Source organism: Pristis pectinata, chromosome 12, assembly GCF_009764475.1.
Source record: "Pristis pectinata isolate sPriPec2 chromosome 12, sPriPec2.1.pri, whole genome shotgun sequence".
NCBI classification, from domain to species: Eukaryota; Metazoa; Chordata; class Chondrichthyes; order Rhinopristiformes; family Pristidae; genus Pristis; species Pristis pectinata.
In genome coordinates, this window is record NC_067416.1 from 33,968,659 (window position 1) to 33,990,335 (window position 21,677).

The 21,677-nt window shown below is 36.9% G+C and overlaps 1 protein-coding gene across 1 annotated transcript in view; it reads right to left on the minus strand.

Moving 5' to 3' along the window:
• The window catches only part of ptenb (phosphatase and tensin homolog B), a 112,502-nt gene that overhangs the window by 74,906 nt on the left and 15,919 nt on the right, over positions 1 to 21,677 (minus strand). The window lies entirely within an intron of this gene.

Here is a 21,677-nt window from a genome sequence, read left to right on the forward strand (position 1 = left end):
CATGCTTTGGGCTCATGTTGCAGCCAGTGGCATGGAGAACATTTCACTGATAGAGGGAAGAATGAATTCAATTAAATACCAGCAAATTCTGGGAGCAAACATCACACTGTCTGTAAAAAGGCTGAAGATGAAAAGAGGATGGCTTCTACAACTGGATAATGATCCTAAACACACCTCAAAATGCACAATGGACTACCTCAAGAGGCACAAGCTGAAGGTTTTGCCATGGACCTCACAGTCCCACAACCTAAAGATCATCGAAAATCTATGGACAGACCTCAAAAGAGCAGTGCATGCAAGACAGCCCAAGAATCTCTCAGAACTAGAAGCCTTTTGCAAGGAAGAATGGGCGAAATTCCCCAAACAAGAATTGAAAGACTCTTAGCTGGCTACAGTAAGCGTTTACAAGCTGTGATACTTGCCAAAGGGGGTGTTACTAAGACTGACCATGCAGGGTGCCCAAACTTTTGCTTTGAGCCCTTTTCCTTTTGTGTTATTTTGAAACTGTAAAAGACGGAAATAAAAAAATCTTGCTTAAAATATTAAAGAAATATGTCATCTTTAACTTTATGCTGTTTGGAAATCAGGTCATCTTTTACTCACTTAGCTATTCGCGGTAACAGAAATTTTGACCAGGGGTGTCTAAACTTTTGCATGCCACTGTAATTTACTACTTTGTACAGATTTGCCTCTTCAATTTATTTGGATGCCCAATAACTGTTCTAACTGCAAATGTTAGAATTAAATATATTTAAACAAGGAATGAAAGAACAACTGGGTTAATACTGCAACCAGCTACTCATATGTATATAAATAAAATTGCTTGTAATTGGAACAAATTGGTTCACAAAATATGGCAGGTAAACAAGGTACTAACTGACGAGTACAACTTAATAGTTTAAGTTCTTTCTTCACTTGCTCCTACCCCTGTAATGTACAATTTTATCATGTGCTAAGAAGTTTTAAGTTCTTCAAAGTTGGAAGGTACATACTGAATACTAATCACCACTACATGTCAACCATATGAATAATTTTTCTAGCTAAATGAACTTATGAACACAATAATTGAAAATTTATATACCATACTGATCAGCTGAAAGTTACTGGTCAAATTTCTCGGGGGATGGTGGCATACAATAGATGGTGAGAGGGGGACTGCGGGAGAGAAATGTGAAAGTGAAGAAAATAAAAGAACAACAGATGGATGAGAGAAAAACTACTTTCACAATATTGTTACATAAATCAGTTAATGTTTATAAATATCCCACCATCAAATGGAGGGCAGAGCACCAAACCAGTGTAAAGGGCAAGGTTTAACTGCTTCCAAACATCTGCAGCAGACTTCCAAGTAGGTGATCCGTCATGGCCTCACCATCACTTGAAATGTCAAAAATAGCAAAAACAATGGATTGCAGCAATAAAGACTTGTTTGCTAGAATCAGTGTTTCTGGAATGGCTGCAATATCAACATCTATTCAATAACTGGAAACTACTTGCTTACATCCAGAACACAAGAATCAATAGTCCAATCCAGACAATTACCACTCAGCAGTCGACTCTCAAAGTGATGGAGAAAGTTGCTGATATAGTCATCAAGTGCAATGAATGTTTCCTAAACTGATTTCTGGAATGACAGGAATGATGGATGAGGAGAGATTACATCAGTTAAGCATATATTCAAGGGGGGTTTTGAAAAACAAGAGGGGATTTCTGAAACCCTTAAAATTCTAACGAGGCTAGACAGATTCAATATAAGGAGATGTTCCCAATGGCTAGAGTCCAGGTCCATGGGTCACGGTCTCGGGATATGGAAAATGCCATTCGGAAAAGAGATCAGAAGAAATCTCTTCACCCAAAGTGTAAAAGCCTCAACATTATGGTCTGCAGGTACTTGGTGCTATATGGTTGGCACAGACACGGTGGGCGGCTAAAGGACCCACTTCCGTGCTGTATGACCTTGCATTGTTTCTGGCTGCACATACACCAGCACTCTCACCAAAATGGCATAGATTCAACAGTCCCACGTACAATTCTGCCTGCTCACAACGTTTTGCAACCAAAAAGCACCTGTGGCATCCAACACACACACTTACACATGAAGCAAAGCAGTAGCCAACTCGGTAACCAGAGCAGGCCAACTGTAGACTCTTGAAACATCCTGTGCTTTTTCAAGAGTCTACAATTGGCCTGCTCTAGGTACAGAGTAATGCAATAATGCTCTCCCAGTTATAAGAGAAAGTAGAGATCAGCAGTGCTTTAAAATATTAGTTGACAATTGTAGAACTCGGGCAGGAGGAGGACGATAACTTTGGCAAACATGGCGGTTGGAGGAAAGGTCAGTTGCAATATTGCACTTTGACAGATAGTTCCATTCTTGGTTAAGAGTAAATTTAAACCCAGAATTAAGAAAGTGCAAAATTTTTTCAGACTCATGACAAAACATTAAATGCACAAAGCCATATTATTTACAATTAAGGACAGCAAAAATCCACTTGGACAGAGATACACACGAGCAAGTTTCTTGTAGTTGATAAATAAAGGTAATATAAATACAAACTGCTTAGCAAGGACAATAAAATTGTAAAAAACCTTTCTTGGCCTTTTTTCCCCCCCACTTAAGCAACCAACCAACTGTAGTCTCCCTTGAATGTCATGGTTAAAAATAAGAGCATGTTCAAGTAAGAGATTTGAGAGCAAGCAAACAGAAAGAATGCTAAGGAAAAGAGGGGAGAGTGATCAAAGGGGAAAGGGAAACATCTCTAACAGCAAGACATTTTAAAAGCTGCTTTAGGGTAAAGAAATATATTCTCAAAAATATTATTAAACCTTTCTGATGTTTAGAACTATTTAAAAACATTAAATTCAAATAAAATAATTTAAAAAATATTTATCTACCCCTTTACTTCCCAGCCTCCAAGCCTGGAAACCTCACTGAAAGCAGCAAAATGAAAACACTATTTTCAAAAGGAAAATATTAAAAGCTTCACAAATAATATATAGAAGTCACTTAGAAACATTTTCCCTGCAGTCTTCTACTGGAAACAACCAAAACACTTAAAGAGCATAACTTATGAATCAGAATGAACCACCATGAAATTAAATAATACCAATCAAGAGGTACAAGTAATATGAAAATTTCAGGTGTCACACAGCTATCAATAAACAGAGGGAAAAGAAAATCAATGCACAACATCAAAGTGAAAATTATTTTTGGCAAACACCTTGTTTAGTCAGTAATCAAAGCGGCAATATCAAAAACTTTACACTAACATTTGATAAATTACAAAAGCGGTATTCATACACAAGAATAATCTTGGTCACCAGAGTTGGCAGTTGTAATCTTTCAGCCATTAAAACTTCATTAAGTCTTGGACTTCTGCACAAGTGCCATCAGCAGAGGATGTCCAAATCATACCAAGTGTCAGATAACAGAGGGAGGGGTGGGGGAACCTCTTTGGTCCTGTGCAAATGCAGACATCCTGACTTGCATCAATGTGCACTGCCACAGGAGACCGTAATTTTCATGCTACATTGGATTCCCCTTTGTTATTTCAATTCAATGTTAATTTTAACCCACTCACACAAACTGTAGTTAAACTCTACAATACAAACTATTTAAACAAAGCCAGCCAACATGCTCATTTAACAAAACTCAGCAAGCCACATTATGCGAGTAACTGGGATATTCAATTGCGCAAGGTTCAGAATAATGGGTAACACCTCTATTCAAGATAAAGGGATAGAGAAAAACTTAAATTTAAAGCCAGTTGGCCCAACATGAATGGTTGTGGATCAATGCTGAATTCATTAAAAAGGAAGTGATAACCAAGAACTTAGAAAAGCATAACATGATTAGGCAGAGTCACCATGGCTTTATGAAAGGCAAATCATGCTGAAAATATTTAGAATTCTTTGAAGATATAACCTGGAGGGAGGATGAAGGAGAGACAATAAATGTAGTATATTTGAATTTCCAAAAGGCATGGCATGAGGTGCTACAAACTTTTACTGTACAACAGCAGGGGAAGAACATGTCACTTACAACTTAGGTGCCTCACAGATATAGACAGGTTAAGCAAGTTGACAAAAGGACAGCAAATGGAATTAATGTAAGGTTACTACTTTAAGAAAACTAGAAAAGGAGTATCATTGAAATGTTGAGAGATTATTTGTTGACATGCAGAGTGAGTGACAGGGTACAGCAATTAAAGATTCTATTTAGCTTCCCAATTAACTTTTTTTGCAAGGATGGTGGAATGTGTGAGCAAGGCTTGCTATAATTATACAGGACTTTGGTGAAACTATACTGAAGGTACTGCAGAGAGGTCTGTTTTTATTTAGAAGATAAACCTGCTTTAGAGACTATGCAGCAAAAGCTCCTTAAATGAATTCCTGGGATAAGGGGCTCTTTATGAGTAAAAACGTGGCAGCTTAGGCCTATACTTTCATTGCAAGGTGATGCCATTGAACGATTGAAGATCCTGAGGGAGGAAAATGACAGGACAGATGCTGCGAGAATGTGATTCCCTGCTGGGGTGGTCTCCAACCAGAAGAATGAGTCTTAAAACACTGGATCAGCCACATAAAACGGACACAAATGATATTTCCTCCTTAAGACAGTTGTGAATTTTTGCAATTCCCTACCTGAGAGCACTGTGGATATAGAGTCATTTCGTATACTCAAGAGAGGATAAATAGATTTCTGAACGGCAGAAGGGTTTTGGGGATTCGTTGGAAAATTGGTAGCTGAAGTTAATCATAATCATTTTGAACAGCTGAGTGGGCTCAGGGAACCACATTGCCTACTCTACTTTCTATCTCATTTAAGTTAATAGCAATTGAAAACTCCAATTATTAACCTCAAACTAAAGTGCATGTTTCCTCAATTAAGCTTAGCATGTCCCTAAAAAGAATTGCCAAGGACATTGTCCCTTTGAGAAATTCACACTTGCAGACCAGCGACCTTCCCTTATTTTCTTTGATGCACCCTTAGTTCATTGGGCAAGGCCTTTATTGACACTCCAAGCAATTGCTAGAGCATTAAACATAACACTAAACAAAGCATCTCAAAGCTCAGTGAGGGGAAAAAAAAACAAGGCTGACTGAAGAGATTTTTGTATGCCAAGGTTGTTTTGTCCCACTGAAACAATGACAAAAACTAATCCTTCTAAGGGAAATGTATTAAGCTTTGTTTTTCAGCTTTCTTGTGCAAATAGGAATATCGAATACAAGAATACAATATTTTCATTCGGATTATTAATGCCTGTGCTAGCAGATCTGTACCAGCTCACAAACTGACTATGCCTCAATTCTAAAATCCTCATCCCTAGTTTGAAGTCTGAACATGACTTCATCTGCTCCCCACAATCTCTCTCAAACTTCTTCCAGCCATTGAAGTCTTCTGTACTACATTGCCCCTCCAAATCTGGTCTCTTCTGATGTCTCTATCTTAGTTATTCCATTACCAACATGACAATTGTACATTCAGCTGCAATGAACCTTGGCTTTTCGTTGCCTCTCTGCCATTGTCTCCTCATTTAAGGTGTTTCTTAAAACCTGTCTTTTTGACCAAGCCTTAGTCACCTGATAAACCTTATTCTTTGGTGTCAAATTTGATTTCAACACAATCCTCACTGTTGGCCATTATCATGGGGATGCTACTTATTTGAATTTTTTTTGTTGCTGGCTCATTATCCCGAGTTATTAACTTAACATAACGAGGCTGGGGATGGGGGGTGGAATTCAAGAGTTTCAAGATGATAATTTTAGAAATCTCCAAACAGTTCTTCTGGTTGTTAAGTGGAATCCCAGGGGCCCCTGTAACAAGACTGAATCCAATCCATTAGTTATTGATAGAATCAATAACCTTTACGTAGAGGATTCCCTTGAGTCTTCATGTTGAGCCCTAAGCTGCACACAGAATTTTGACTTGCAACTTGCCCTATTTATACTGTTTTTAGGTAGATTAATAAAGGTCCTTAAAACCTGGGAAAGTTTAGAATATATTAAATGATGAGATAATTAGCGATTGTGATGGATGATCTTCTATAAGGTGCACAATATTCAGTAAAATAGGAGTGAAGCAGAAGGACATGGCATAACAACCAATCACCCAGATGCTCCTAAAGAATCAGTAATTGCAAGTGATGAATTCTCCATGAAACCAAAATATGCACCGTCAAAATTAATTTACATTTTCCTTTAGACTTGCTGCCCAAAAAGGGTAGTTTATTTTAATTGTACTGAATTAAACTGTAAACCTTGATCTGACATTCTTGCTAAAAGAAAAAGCTACTGCAGCCCAAATCCATGTTAAACACTCGGATGAATGAGTTGAATGCTGTTCCATGGATAGGCTACTAGAAAACAAGGAATTTAGATACATATTCAGGACTGAAAATTCCAGTTTGTGGAAGACCTACATCAGTGTTGGCAATTGCCACAGCCTTCACGAGCAGTACAAGGCATATCAAAAGATACAAGGACAAGTTAACATCTTCAAAATATCTTTAAGAACAAGCCAATTTGGCACTGATTAAATAAGTTACTGTTGTAATGCAAGGAAGTATTATAGATGATTTGGACACAAAGTCCACAAAACAGTCAAGAGGCAAATGCCCAGATAACCAGTTTAAATGATATTGCCCAGATCAAAAATGTTAATGAGGATTCTGGGCAAATTCCTTGCTTCACTTCGAATAGTACTACGAGATATTTTGTTTTCATATAAATGGGCTAGGTAGTATCTCATCCAAATAACAGGATTTCCAACAGTGTAGCTTTCTTTCAGGAAGCCACTGAACATATCAAACTACATTGTGCATTCAAGATTTGGAACAGGGCCAACTGACAAACAAAAGCTCAATGTGGCTGATACCAGAATAGTGCCTGGTTGCTTTTTTGCAAAATGGGTAAAGTGAAGGTATCCAAGAGGTGACAGACATGAAATGTTCACCCAGTTTCTCTCTCCACAAATGCTGCCTGACTTGCTGAGTGTCTCTGCCATTCTATCTACTTTATTATTGAAGATATCTGGAACATGTTGGAACAACTTAGTCTGGAAAAATAATTTAGAGGGCCTGGGAAGTTCAGGCCTGGAAGACATGATTGGATCCATGAGATCTGATGAATTATACTCAAAGGATCTTTGGGATGACATAAAAGGATGAGGCATTTTACATTTGTAATAGGATGAATGGATAGGGTATCCAGTACAAGACTGAAATTAAAGTCATAATTTATGGTTTGAATGTTTAGATACGTGGCCCAAAGTCCTAAGAATAACCATTTTGAAAAAAAAATTAGTTGTATTTGCTTGAAGAAATACATTTGATTTGGAGTAAATACAATTGCTTTGAGTAATAGATGGGAAATGAGTACAGAAAATCTCAGTTTTTGACATGAATATTTTAAGGGACAAACATATTTTGCTCTACCCAAAGTTCCTTTCTTGAAACTTCTCAAAGCAACACAGAATATAATAGTTATAAACAACTACTGACACATCTAATCCATAATGTTATTTTGCAATGAACAGAAACCATAGAAAGCTTGGAACATAAGGAGCAATTATTAATATTTAATCTTGTTAAAATGCAACAAAGATTACAATGTTTTTCTCCAAATTTTGTTTTGTCTCCTCCTAATTATACTCAGCCTTTTCTACAACTCTGACCTATCCATTTAAACATTATCAAAAAGTAATTCGAAAACAGCTTCAGCAATCTTAAACAGGACAATAATTTGCCGTACAAGACCATCTGAAAAGCAGAATCATCACCTTAAAAACCCATCCCGTGTCAAGTCCTGGCTAATCAACACCCCAGTCTTCATTTAATGTACGCCTTCAAATAGTCAACCTTACAAATTCTCATCTTTAAATTACTTTCTAATCTTTCACTTGCACCATCTAGCACAATGCACATAACAATTACTTGCCAGCCATCTGGCACCACCCTCCCTGTGCCATAACAGTGTAACAATTCTCAGATCAATGGACCTCTACTCTCTGGAATTTCCTTCACATCAAAATTTATCCGATTTGCAGCTATGGTGAACTTAACTACCTTAGCTGGCATCTGAATTTTCATTCTGGAAATAAAAATCTACACAATTAAAACTACTGCACTATTAGGGGTAAGTTTTTTTTTACTCAAGGAGTGGCGAGTGCATGGAATGGGCTGCCGGCAACAGTGGTGGAGGTGGATACGATAGGGTCTTTTAAGGGACTGTTGGATAGGTACATGGAGATGAGAAAAATAGAGGGCTATGGGTAAGCCTAGTAATTTCTAGGGTAGGGACATGTTCGACACAGCTTTATGCGCCAAAGGGCCTAAATTGTGCTGTAGTTTTTCTATGTTCTATTATAATAGTGAAAACTAATAAGAGCTACTGTTTTTATGTTACATTATTATATCAGCAGGAAGTAGCAACAGAACTATTAAAAATTTTGCTTGGCAACATGACCCTAATTAACCAAATTTCAGAGCAATACAGATACCAGCTTTTAAGAATTAAATGATGTGTGCATCAGACCTGGTTAGGTGGCAGGAGACCAAGAACAAAACCCAATCTTTAGTTCCAGTTGCTAAAATCTATACTTAGATTGTTTGTCAATTTTGTGAAGTGTTATGGAAATGTTAAATTGTCCCAAACTACACCAGTAGTGTGCACAATCCAAGTCACTTCCAGGCCATGGTGTTCTTCCTCCAGCCTGTCTGCAGCTTTTGAAACAGCAGCAAAGGTGGTTAGGAAGTCATCTGGTTGCCTCCTCTCCTTTCCATCTGAATGGTGAATGCTCCAAGTTATCTGTCCAGAATATACCTGTTCTTTTATGAAATTTGACAATCCCCTACAAAAGGCACATGGCACATCCTATAATTAACTAAAACTGCCACATCCAGATTGCAACCACAGCATTGTTAATATTGGTTGGAAGCCAACACCATTCTAGCCCATCCAGATTTGCATCATTCAATGATTCAGCGGCTATGTTTGTCTGCTAGCTTGCTCTACATTGCCAAATAGTCACCTGAAAACAACAGCAAAAGAGCAATTAACTTCATTTGCCATCAAGCAGAGATCTAGCATGTTGTACCAGCAAGAAACAAACACTGCAGTGCTGGTTGGTAGACCCTAATCACAGTGCTTTCGACAGTGGCACAGCTATAATATAAGATCTCTCGTCCATTTGCCAAGATGGAGAAACTTTTGTTTATGAGCCCAGTGGATCCAATACAAGTGGTCCCCGGGTTAACAAAACTAGTTTCCTCTCTCTTGCTCTCCACTTTTTGGAATTGTTCCTCCTTATCAGTCTTGTATGCTTTTGATGCTATTCATTACAATAATGTGGAGGTATGGTTACCACGAGTGATTTTTGTGTATTTTCTGACTTATGGACAAAAATCAACTTAGGGATCCCTGTAAAAAAAACAGAACCCATTCGTTACTTGGGGACAGCCTATTGCAATTTTGTTAAAGAAAAAAAATTAAGACTGGCAAAGTATTTTGTTTAGCATCTTTTATTGTATTCCCAAAATTTGGCCCCTAGAATGCTTCTGAAGACCCAGTTTACTGCACTGTTCTGGGATATAGTACTAATGTAGTAATAAAGGACTGAAAATAAGTTCAAATAAAGTGTACTGTCAAACAAAACCACGTCACAATTTAAATAAAGAAACCATCATTGGCTTCTGGTTATTTAGTACTAATTTGAACAGAAATCAGGCTGTTAATAAACTAGCATTTGTGTGGTCTTTCACGCAACTAAAAATACCAGTTATCAAGGTACGGTTAAAATAAGACAATGGACAAATCTCCCTCGGATGAGATTTGAATTATCAACGATTTCCCAACAAAAAAATTTGTATGCTATTATTCTACAAAGTCATTTAAGTACTTTTCAACTTGTTACAACTGTTATATGGGAAACATACTGATGTGCAGATAACAAAGTCACACAAAAAAAAAGAGATAAATGCTGTTTGAGAAAATAACTGCCGAAATTGGAAGAAGCATCTTGCTCAAAGTGAACCATGACACAAGTCACATCCAACTGTGAAAGTGGATAAAGCACAAGTTTAATACCGCTGCAAAAAGATATCAATTTTGACAATAAGGCATACCCTCAGTATTACACCAAGTTGTCTGCATAGATTGTACACTCCAATCTCTGGAGCACCATTGAATTCTGAATTCATGAGCAAGGCTCACAAAAAAAAGCTATCACAATAAGCTTTACTATTTCCTGGCAATTACCACTCCCTCTTGTGTGTTCCAGGTCCACAGAAAAGTTCCACATCATGAATGCATCACATCTCTGAACTGCTTCACACCCACATATGCTCAATAAAAACGTCAACTCATATCACCACATTCCACCAAGTTAACCATGTTCACTGGCTGTGAACTACAGACAAACAGCTCCATGCAGGTAGGGGAAAAAAACAACCAGCAATGATTAATTAGGAATCATCTCAAACCACGATGCCTAAAAATCTGCAACACAATAATGTTATATTGTAAAATGAAAAAAAGAGGTATTACTACAATTGGTAAATTATTGCCACTTTAATCTAACTCCTTACCTCATCTGTTTTTAATCAGAGTACTCTCCCTTACATTCTGGAGATCTAACCAAGTTTGTGTGTTCTGCATTTCCCCGAGTAGTTGTATCTATTTCATTAATTAATGTAAAAATACACAATGCAAATAGTCTGCTAAAGACCCATGTTCAGCCAGACCCCATTTGTAAATTTAGTTTTCCTAATATTATACCTGCGAGGGGCCAAAATAATCCAAGAAAGAGTGGCAGCATTGAAAATTTAATAGGGAACAGACGAAAAGGTATCATAGTACTCACTTAATAATTTTCTGGGTAGTTAAAGCAGAAGCACAAACAAACGAGAAACAGAACCTGTAAGCATTGATGTGCAACTGGAGGTCACAGGCATCAAAAAGTTGTTTAAACTTCAATATTGTTCACACACATTGATCAGCTTGCACCAATTCAGCAGTGCCCTAAAAGTACAATAACATTCTACTAATAATGAAGTGCCATTGTTCTCCTGTAGTTTTACTGAAGCTAAGCATTTTAATTTACCAAGTACTATTAACTAAAATTCACGAATCACTGTCAGTTGAAAAAGAGTAGACCAGCAATGTGCACTTCACTGAAAATGATACAAAAATTTATAACAATTGCACAGGAAAAACTACAGGCCAAAGTGAAACCTCAAACAGTGGTTTGAAAATGTGCCAGAAAAAGCAACGTAGACAAGGATGGAGGATGCAATGAAAGTTACTTTCTACGATTTAAAGTTTGTTAGATTAATCTGTGCATATTTACTGGTACTTCAAAATGTTGTCAGAGTAGTGCTGACCTTAAATCACATCAATGAGTTGTAACATACTCTGTAGCAATTTTTGTTTCCCGATGCCATTAATTCAAACAGATCCCTCACCAAACATCTTATTGCATTAAAGAATTCTGAGAATAATAATTATACACTTTTTAAATTAAATATTACAAAATAGGAAAATTTTCATGTATTACCAAACTTATTAAATCTAAAAATTTTAAAATACCTTGTATTTTGAAATATTTGGGGAGAATTCTAATATTATTACATAAAATTAGATTAGAGGGCCAGAGAGTTTGCTAAACGGTAATTATAGTATAATACACCATTAAGAACTTTAACAAAGGCTAAGGTTTTCAGAGTATTTCATAGCTGTACAGTTTGTCAATATCTCAAGACACTTCAAGAAATTTCCATGGTTTCTAACACAGCACAGCTTATGGAAGAATGCCAAACTACTGACTGCAACTTCTGGATTTCCACATTAAACACAAATTTGCTCAGTGCCGTGAAGTACTGGATGGAAAAAACCTGCACTATCATTCTGACTGCAAGATCCAACCTACTGCCTTAAGATTGTGCTCACATTCCGATCAGTTGCAAATACTAAATTTAACAGTTCTCTGAAGGTTTAAGTTATCAAGAATCATCAACAATGTAGCACATAATTAATTGACTACAGAATGAAGAATTGTTGCCAGAAATTGTAGTTCATCTTTAGCTTGAAAACTGAAGAACTTAAAAATGTAAACATAAGGCAATAACTGGTGGCCTTAAAAATCACAACCATGATAGTCTTCCAGAGAAATGTAATTGGTTGATATTTAGTTCTGAACAAAGGCTCAACACACCACAACTGTATCTCCATTTTAAAGGGAACTTTTACTAGAGATTATGTTACAGAATCCTTTCAAGACTATTCTAAAATTCTAGTTAGCTTGAGTTTCTGCTGTAATAATCACTATTATTAAAGACATTACTATACAAACAAAAAGATCTCCTGCGACAACCCTTTGATTCAAGGAGGAAATACAAGCTTAGAAATTGGACCCATTGGCATGTTTTTATGTCCAAGGCACATATATAAACCAGTCTGCATAGTTTTAACACAATAATGACCTTTACCAATGGAAGTCCTGGCCCACTGGAAATCTGGACATTTCAAAGTGCAGTGCCCCTCAGCGCAGCTTAAGTTATTTTAGTGATGTCTGTGTACCCAATAAAAACATCAACATGTATGACTCTCATCTATGCCTTACCAACAAAAAGTGGAGCAATTACATCTAACCCACAACCATTGTTCATAACATCGCTGTGTGCATACAGCTGCCCACATTATCAATGCTCTGCACAATTGTCACATTGCGACAAAGTCTCACATTGCTTGTTACAAACATCGAAAACCATGCACAGCACAAATGTGCTGTGATCACCTGCAGCATAGAAATCAGTTTCTGGGGTTGGACAAAGTGGCCACATACCTAAACCATGTGCCATCAATGTCCCCAGATTTTTCCTAATTTCCACAGCAGCAACTTATGTTGCAGCATTGTGGCTGTCATTGGGAGAGTTATTCAAGACTGAGGGCATCTTCATACGATTCATGGAGCAAATTTGGCAAGTGCAATTTTTGAGGACAGCTGTCATGGAGTATCCATGCAGGTTGCACTTTAAATGCAACAACCTAGGTGAAAATAACCTCATAACATTTAAGAGGCATATTTTCCCAATTTTTATAGCGGTCCCTCGATTGCTCAGCACCAAACCTAGCATCTGTTAAGCAAATTCCGATTAAAAATTATCCATGCAGTAACCAGCAGATTATTTACTGCTTCTCAACAATTGCACAAGTAATAATGAAATATTCTCCCACATTAAATAGATTACAAACAGATCCTAGAAAGTTTTTCCAAGCACATCTACAATGGCTAAATTCAACAGTGAATTCAAAGGCAGCACACAATTTAAGTTACAGAAGATACTTGGTCTAAAAAGTTGTTTTTCCTAATTTAATAAAATGACAGTTGTGTAATAAAGTGTGTCAAATAACTAAAGGCTAACTTATATCTGAATCACGCAAAACCAGAAGATCAAGCAACTGAAGGATTGACACAATGTTGTGTCTGATTGGCCATGTGGAGAGTGGACATATTCCATTTACCTAAAATTACAAGACTTCACTACAAGTTTGAAGGATTCAATGCTTGCAGATTCACAAAAGAATCTGCAGCAATAATGCTGAAATGTATCCAGTGTTATCCATCTTCTTAGGCAGTCCCCTTGGACTGAGGATGACTTGCTTTCACTCCAGCTCTGTGGATTCTGGGGTGATCAATGAGGCCAATTTGAGAACTGCATACTTTTCCCACAGCTGGACGAAGCATGGCCTAACAGGGCAGGCAGGCAGTTTATGAGGTGGTGTGCTCCTGACATTTACACAGGACTTCACTGTGCTCCCCATGCATGGACCCAAGATTTGCAATGCCATCACAAATGCTGTTTGCCCACTTTCAGCAGTCATGGTCCAGGGATTCCCACTAATCATTGGAATGTTGTATTTCTTGTGTAGGGGCTTTGAGGACTTCATTGAATCTTTTTCTCCATCTATCCGGTATTCTCCGCCTGTGACTGAGCTCAAAACAGAACGTCTGTTCCAGAAGTCTACCACAGAATCAAACTCAGTGTAGACTTGTATCAAACAAGGCTGCACCATTGCTCCAAAACTATTATTATTCTTTCTTGCTGCAGTTCACTTCTAAATTTCCTGTGGAAGTGTAGCTAATCTTCAGGGCTACAGTCACCCTCCAATAATCCAGCATATTCAGGACTTTGGTGGTGCTGAACTATCAAATTTTCCAGACTACTAGATTTTTTTCATATATTAGTACACAAACAATTTTCATTCATTTTTTAAAGCTAGTACATTGTATAACATATTTCCCAGTGAACATGTTGAGTTTAAAGAGAGCACAGGAAACAGGATGCTGGTCAGCTTGAAAAGAGCATGGAAAACAGGGACCCAGTGTGTTGAATGGATGGGTGGGAACAGGGGCCACCTGTATTGGAAGGGAACATGGGACCCAGGGCCCTAGTGAATGGAAGGAAACCCAGAAACTGAAGCTCAAGAAAGTTGATAGGGAGAACTAGAAACATTACCTGGTGAGTCAGATGATGAACTACTGCAATCTCCGTACAGTCCAATTACAGATTAGAGTTTTACTATGATACGAAACCTACCTATGGCAACATATTCCAGAACCAAGATTGCTCTAACCTCAGTAGTTAGGCTATAATATGCAGACAACATTTACATGTGTTCAGAGGCTGAACTTTAAACCAACAGTGACTCATTCAATGAAGCATACAAGAGGCTGGACCTTCCCCTCAGCATCCAGAAGAGCTAGAACTACATGGCCTATTTATAGGAAAAACCTATAAACATTTCTCTGACCATACGTACAGATTAAGCCACTGGTTCCAAAAATCTCATTTGCTTCAAGGAAATGATTAAAAGACTATTTTAGAGGCAGCAGCTAGAGATCTTCATTAATTGTAAGAGTATAGCACAACTCAACATAGAAAAGTACAATTTTGTTGACTGCAGCACAAATATACATCTTGCCCCACAAAAATTGCTGTTTCATCATTTGGAAGAGAAAGCACATCAGCATCATATGCTTGCCTCACTGTAATCTGATCATAATCAGAACTGAACCCTCAATAAATGAGCACACTAAGTTATCATCCATCAGCTGTAATCTAGCACCTTATTATCTATAAAACAAAGGAGTTTGCACACAGTAAGTTGTAACAAGTCAGCTACCTTCTATTCCTAAAGTATAAAGTATATCTTAGGCCTTCATATGAAGTCAGAGTTGTACAGTACAGATATCTTGTTAGATTCGCATGAGGGGCTATTGAGCTATTCACCTATTGAGCTTTTCTGTCAGGCTGTTAAATAACATTTTTGTAAGTTTGATGCCTTCCTTCCTGCAACTACAACCCCCTTTTGAAATAATCCATCTCATATCTTAGCAGTATTGATTTAATGTTCTGCTTATTTGAATAAGGAAATAAATGGTTCATTTACATCAAACAAAGACTACTGGTAGAAAAGATTGACAAATAGTTTGAATATATTGCTACTTTGAGGTTCATTCAGTTTCCCCAAAACCATAACTTGCAAGAAGACCTTCAAAGTTAGGTTTGGCACACTTTCTTGCTCATTTATAAATTGTGAGCAACATATAGCAATAATTATAATTACTTTAAGTGTTACAAAATTATGCTTCTGATACTAAGATTAAAGAACTGGGTAATTTGTCACATAACCCCATTTTCTCTTAAATGGGTTGGCACAAGAGAAAGAAATGACAGTTTAGTTGGCCAACCTTGACAACTACGTTAATTTGACAAATAACACAATTACTTTTGCTAAAACTATGAAAAATAGATATATGGAATACAAAGTTTAGAAAGAGTCCTGTGTATCAGGCATCTTCCTTCCATTTCTTTAGTCAAAAATCTCAATGTGAACTTCCATCTTCAGATCTTGACTAAACTTGCAAGGTGTAAAATAAGCAAATAATTACAAGATCAAATAGAAACAGTTGAGGGGTGAATACTTTGCACTTTTGAGCTGAATACATCAAGGGTTTGGGATTATGGAGATGCAGGTATGTAAACTAGCTTGAACTCGCCACATCAAATAAATCAAACAACATAGAGACAGAATGCAAGTTACACCAGATAGCTATTAAAGACTTCAGATGAGTTATCAGTTTACTTATTGTTTAATTTCTTTTTCTTTAAAAAAAAAGTAAAAGTATCAACATTGTCAAGTTGTGTCCATACCATAAATACAGAAAGCTCCTCTTCATACAAAGCAATACTTCTCTCAGACCAGGTACAAAGTTGTGGATAAAACTGCCTAGCTTCAATTTGGAGATAAATGCAAATACAATGGGTTGAGAAAACTTGAAAATGGAAGATATATTACCAAATTATTAAGTTTACTAATTTAACATCAGAAACTAAATCGTTAACAACGATAACAATCCAAACAAAGCTTAGCCTCAAACAAATATAGCTTGTATAATTTTAATATCACATTTGATTAATAGGTCAAAAAGAAAATAACTTCAAGAATTTGAATGCTTAAAGACCTAAGAGTACTTTACTGTGAGCAAAATGAGGTGAAATGGTCATTTCAGCTCCATTGCTGCCCCGAAAATGGAAATTCTCATGTAGCTGCTGGCACCCAGAGTCAGGCAGCCCTACTTTACTCAAATGATGGGATGGCTTCTGCATCATGTCTCTTATTTTTTTTAAAGAATGTAATCTCTAGTTCCAAACATGTGCTTACCGAAAAGGAAGTTTCAATACTTATGACAAAGCCTTTGCAGAAAGACAGATTTCTAATTATCCACATCTACAAAACGTAAAAATATTTCTGACTGCAGACCTAATCTCAATGCCATGAGCATCCCACAGAGAGATTATACAATTTTATTTTGACAACATGACTGAAACACTGGCTTCTTTATTGCTAAGGGAGAGCTGCAGATCACATTTGTGAACATGGTTGAAATTAAACTTCACCCACTCCGGTTTTTAGTGTGGCCAAAAACATTCAAGTTCTTGAACACAAGAATGGGCAAAGATCACCTGATTCATTATCACAGGAATGTGTATTGGTGGGGTTTTGGGGAGGAGGCATTAAGGGAAGGAATGCGTGTCTGATGTTTTTCATTATTATTGCTTTTTATCCAACCCAAGATTATTTTTCCATTTATTTACATATTTAAAGAGGAACAATTTAGACAACGTGGTACTGCAAGCTGTCATATAATAAATGTTCATTATAGCAAATTTAATTAATTGTGTATAACATTCCTGGAACTGAAATTATCCAGTTTCATTGTGCAAAGTTCTCATATGTACCTTTACATCACCTGCTAAGAACAAAACCGTTTCTCAAGTGTACTATATGGCTTGGCAACGCTGAAGGAAATATTATGTTTTTAGGCATTTGGTAGTTTCAACAAATGCAATTCAATATTTTTTAAATACATCTGCAGAACTACATCGTTGCCCTGGCACAAAGCAGCGAAATATTAGTACAAGGAACTCTTTGGCCAAAAGAACTTTACTCCACAAACAAATCCAGATCCTGTTTCGCACAACATTTATCGAAGGGCAAAATAAGTTTTTGAAAGATTCATTTGACACAAACAGAACCAATATTACTAGGATTTTAAAAAAATATTTTATTCCTATTTATTGAGATAATTTGGGCTCAAATTAATATTGAATGTTTTATTACCAAGCATATGGGTCACAACACTCGCCCCAAAAACGGCTTGACAGTATGAACATAAATAATGCAGAAGTTCAATATATTTTTCATATGAACTTTCTGCATTCAATGGCATGTCTTAAATAAAATTCACTTTGCAAAACATGTCTATATTTCAAGTACCTAGCATTTTTGCCCTCTGATTATCTGTGTTTTTATAACATTGCAGTTTTTTTTTTAAAGTTATTCAAAATAGGTTCCCTCCCCTTGTCCCGTCACAAGGAAGCACAATAAACTACTTAAAAAAATACTTCTGTACTTCAGAAGCCTCTATTAGATATGGAGTTGCAGATTATTAAAACACTGAAATTGTTTGTCAATGGACCCATCCCACTTTCTCGGTCACTTATGGCTATAAGGTCATGAGGCACATTTCCCCCCCCAAGCAAAATTAGGTATTGTTCTTACCAACCTTACTTATTGAAACTGCTGCTACCATAGGCTCTCATGTCAAATGACAGTACATCTACATTCTCAAACATTTCACCAAGCATACAGATTTAAATTTCCAGCATCTAAAACAAAGCAGTCTTTAAATAGTTATTTCATATTCTCATTATGCAATTAATAAATTACACATCAAGAAAAGGCAAAGAAATTACATTTGTTTCCACTGATTCAAATTTCTTAGAATGGACTCAAGTAAAATAAAGATACAAACTCTTACATTTCTGCAAAATAACTAAAAAATGTTTAAGGATGAAACAGTGAAGTTCACCAAAAGACTACAATGATTTGGCTTGTAATAAGCTTTTACCAACCCTATCAACAAGGATAAGCCAAATGGGGCCAGACCCAAAGCAGTGGACTCAATACGGTACAACTGGCTAAATATATTTTAATGCATTTATTTTTATTGACATTCATTAGTGTGAAGTGTCTTTCTCCACAGGAATCGTAAAGGTCTCCTGTTTAATGTCACTCTGAGTAACAATTCTTTGAGACACACCAGTTGGAAGTTTTAAATGAGTTAAAGTCCTCAAAGTAAAACAGTCTCAAACAGAAAGATATTTATTCCTGAGCTGCAAGAGATACAAGCATTACTGTTTCCTGATGCGTTACAAGTTAGACCTAGGTTTTCAGAAAGTGTGATAAAAAGACAGGCAGATGCAGAATACTGTATAAAATAATGCAATGGATTAAGGGCAACAGATTTCTAAAATTACAATAACTTAGTTTAAAAAAAGTAGAAACACCTAAACTTAGAGGGTGAGAATGACACATTTATACATAATGAGTGAATGATAAATAATATACAATATGGTCAAACAAAATATAGCGTGTAGAAAATAAACAAAATAAACGTGTAAAATAAATATTAAGATGATTAGCAAGTTAGTAAAAACCTAGTTTAGGACCAATGAAAAGATGCACTTAATATTAACACACTAACAAAAAGTGCATGCAATGTTGAACACTTAAAATACAATAAACTTGATAATAATGATGGGCTTGACTGAAATCATCTTGAATTTCTTAGTCTACCACCTGATAGTTTAAAAAAAGACTTCCAACTGGTGTGTCTCAAAGATTTTTCCACATAAAATATAATAACTGGTTAGAATCTTTTCAACTCTTTTATAGTTAAAAAGCCAAATGTTTCTCAGATGCTGAGGATCAGTCTGTTCTAAAGCTCTTTTCAACACTGATTTGAAATCAAACATCTCCTTGGTGTCTCAGCCAGCGGCCTGTGCAACATGGGCCAAGTATGACTTATCCAATGGGTTTTATGCAGTTTCAGTAAGATTTTCTTGTACTTTCAACTCCTCTAGTTATTTGGTTTGTTAATTCTCAGAAATGCTGATCAAACCCAGTAAAGCCCCTTCAAATACTCAAGTACCTGTACTGTCCACTCATTTTTATACAGTACTTTACATAGCCATATTAAATTTTTATTTACTGTCATTTTGCTTGTCTATATAAATGTATAGGGCATAGGAATAAACTGACTTTGGGATCTGGAAACCTGCCAATATCACATGCAAAATTGATCCTGCCAACAACTTACAGAAGCCATACCCATTTTCACTGCTCAGAACCAACAGTATCAGAACTAAATCTTCAGAAAACATACCAGAAAGGAAAACAGTGTGCTATTATAATCTTAATTTTAAAATTTGGAAAAAGTTATAGCAAGGCATTGCCTCTTCAGTTATAAACTTGTAATCTATATTATGAAATTCAAACATTCAGATTCAGCTAAAAGCTCAGAGGAAGGAAATGAACAATGCTGTGCTGTTAATTGAACAGAGCTTTGGTTATAAATTGCCTTTTAATTGTTAAACCATTGTGCAGGGCACCACAAAGGCTAAGAATTAAACAGAGGATTAAGTAGAGATCAGATAACACCAAGCTCAAGTACTAGAAACGTGAAATTTTAAGAAAATTAGGTGAAGAGCTCCATGGTTCTCAAAGAATGATTTAGAACAGCAGAATAAAGAGTAGTTTACAAATAAGAAGATCAAGATACAATTTTTCGGAGAGGCACTTGATAGATGCAGAAAGAAAAACAATACACTAATCATTTTATCACATGAAGAAATGTGGGAAAATCATCATCAAGGTCCAAACAGATACAAGGGCAGCATTTAAATATTGCTTAGACTGGCATTTCATAGTGAAAGGTTACCAAGATCAAAAGAATGGCCAATTCATTGGAGTTAACGGACACGTTAAATAGAATGACACAAAATGAAGAATTTCAATAGGTGCAGATGAAAAGGATTCACTCAAATTATGGGCCAGTTAAAGGAATCACTATTCTTACCAACTTGCTTTTCATATCAGGAGATGGGCACTGGTGACTAGTTGCCAATATCCTAGCCAGCTAAACGTTGATTAACAGAGTCTCCATTGTGACACTGAACTATTCAGAGATAATTCATGTTCCAGTGAAATCTCCCAGCCCTATTACTAGCAAGTGGCCTTCTCTTCCAGCAACATCAATATCATTCACTGCTCCTGAACTGCTGAATGATGGGACATGCCTTCTGGCCAGGAGCAGGAAAGGGCTGAGTGTGACCAAGCCACTTCCTACAGCCTCTCCTGGGCAAAGGCAAAAGGAGAGGGTGCCTGTGGATGAATGCCACTAGTTAACAGCACTCATCTCATGATATGAAAAGCATTTAATGTGAGCAGTGATTAACTGAACTGGCCCATAATTTGTAACTGAATCCTTGTCCATCTGAATAATAGCAGGAAGCAGAGGAAAATGTCCTGAGCTCAAGACCTTGGGGGCCTGATAAAGAAGAAGAAGAGGAAAGAAATTGAATGACATCCAAGCCAATCTCTTTCCACACACATCTAGGGCCAGGCTGCCACCCTCATCTCCAGACTGCATCAAAGCTAAAGAGTAGCCAGTGCTCACTGAATAGCTGTGGCAGGACAGAGTGCTGGGCATATCAACAACATGGATGAAATTCTATCTTATGGAAACTAAGGTGAAACACTTTGGCTTTGAGGGCAAAACCGAGTTAGGTTGGAGGGAAAATTGGTAAGAGAATGGGATTGGTATATGGGTTGGCATAAACATGATGGGGTGAATAGCCTCATTCTACACCTTAAGCAAATATGGAACCTGCCACTTATGGTCAGAAAAGGCCCTGCATTATGCAGACATCACTGATTAGCTGTGGGCTGCCCTTCCCATAGGAGACTGGGGGGGGGGAAGAAAAACACTATAAACGAAATAAGTTCAGGCAGCTGTTCATCCTAAGATTTGTCCCATTTGCAAAATATTAATGAATTTACTTAACAATTAAAAATTTCACTACTCCATCCACTGCTGGACACAGAGAATATCAACTTTGATTTTGGCAAGGTAATGCTAGAGAACACTCTGGTGAAGTCCACAGCAAGCCTGACAGAGTCACTCAGTTAGCTTTCACCCATATATACAACTGTTGCCCTCCAAAGGGCAGCACCATGATACGGCAATTAATGATATCTGCCTCTCAGCT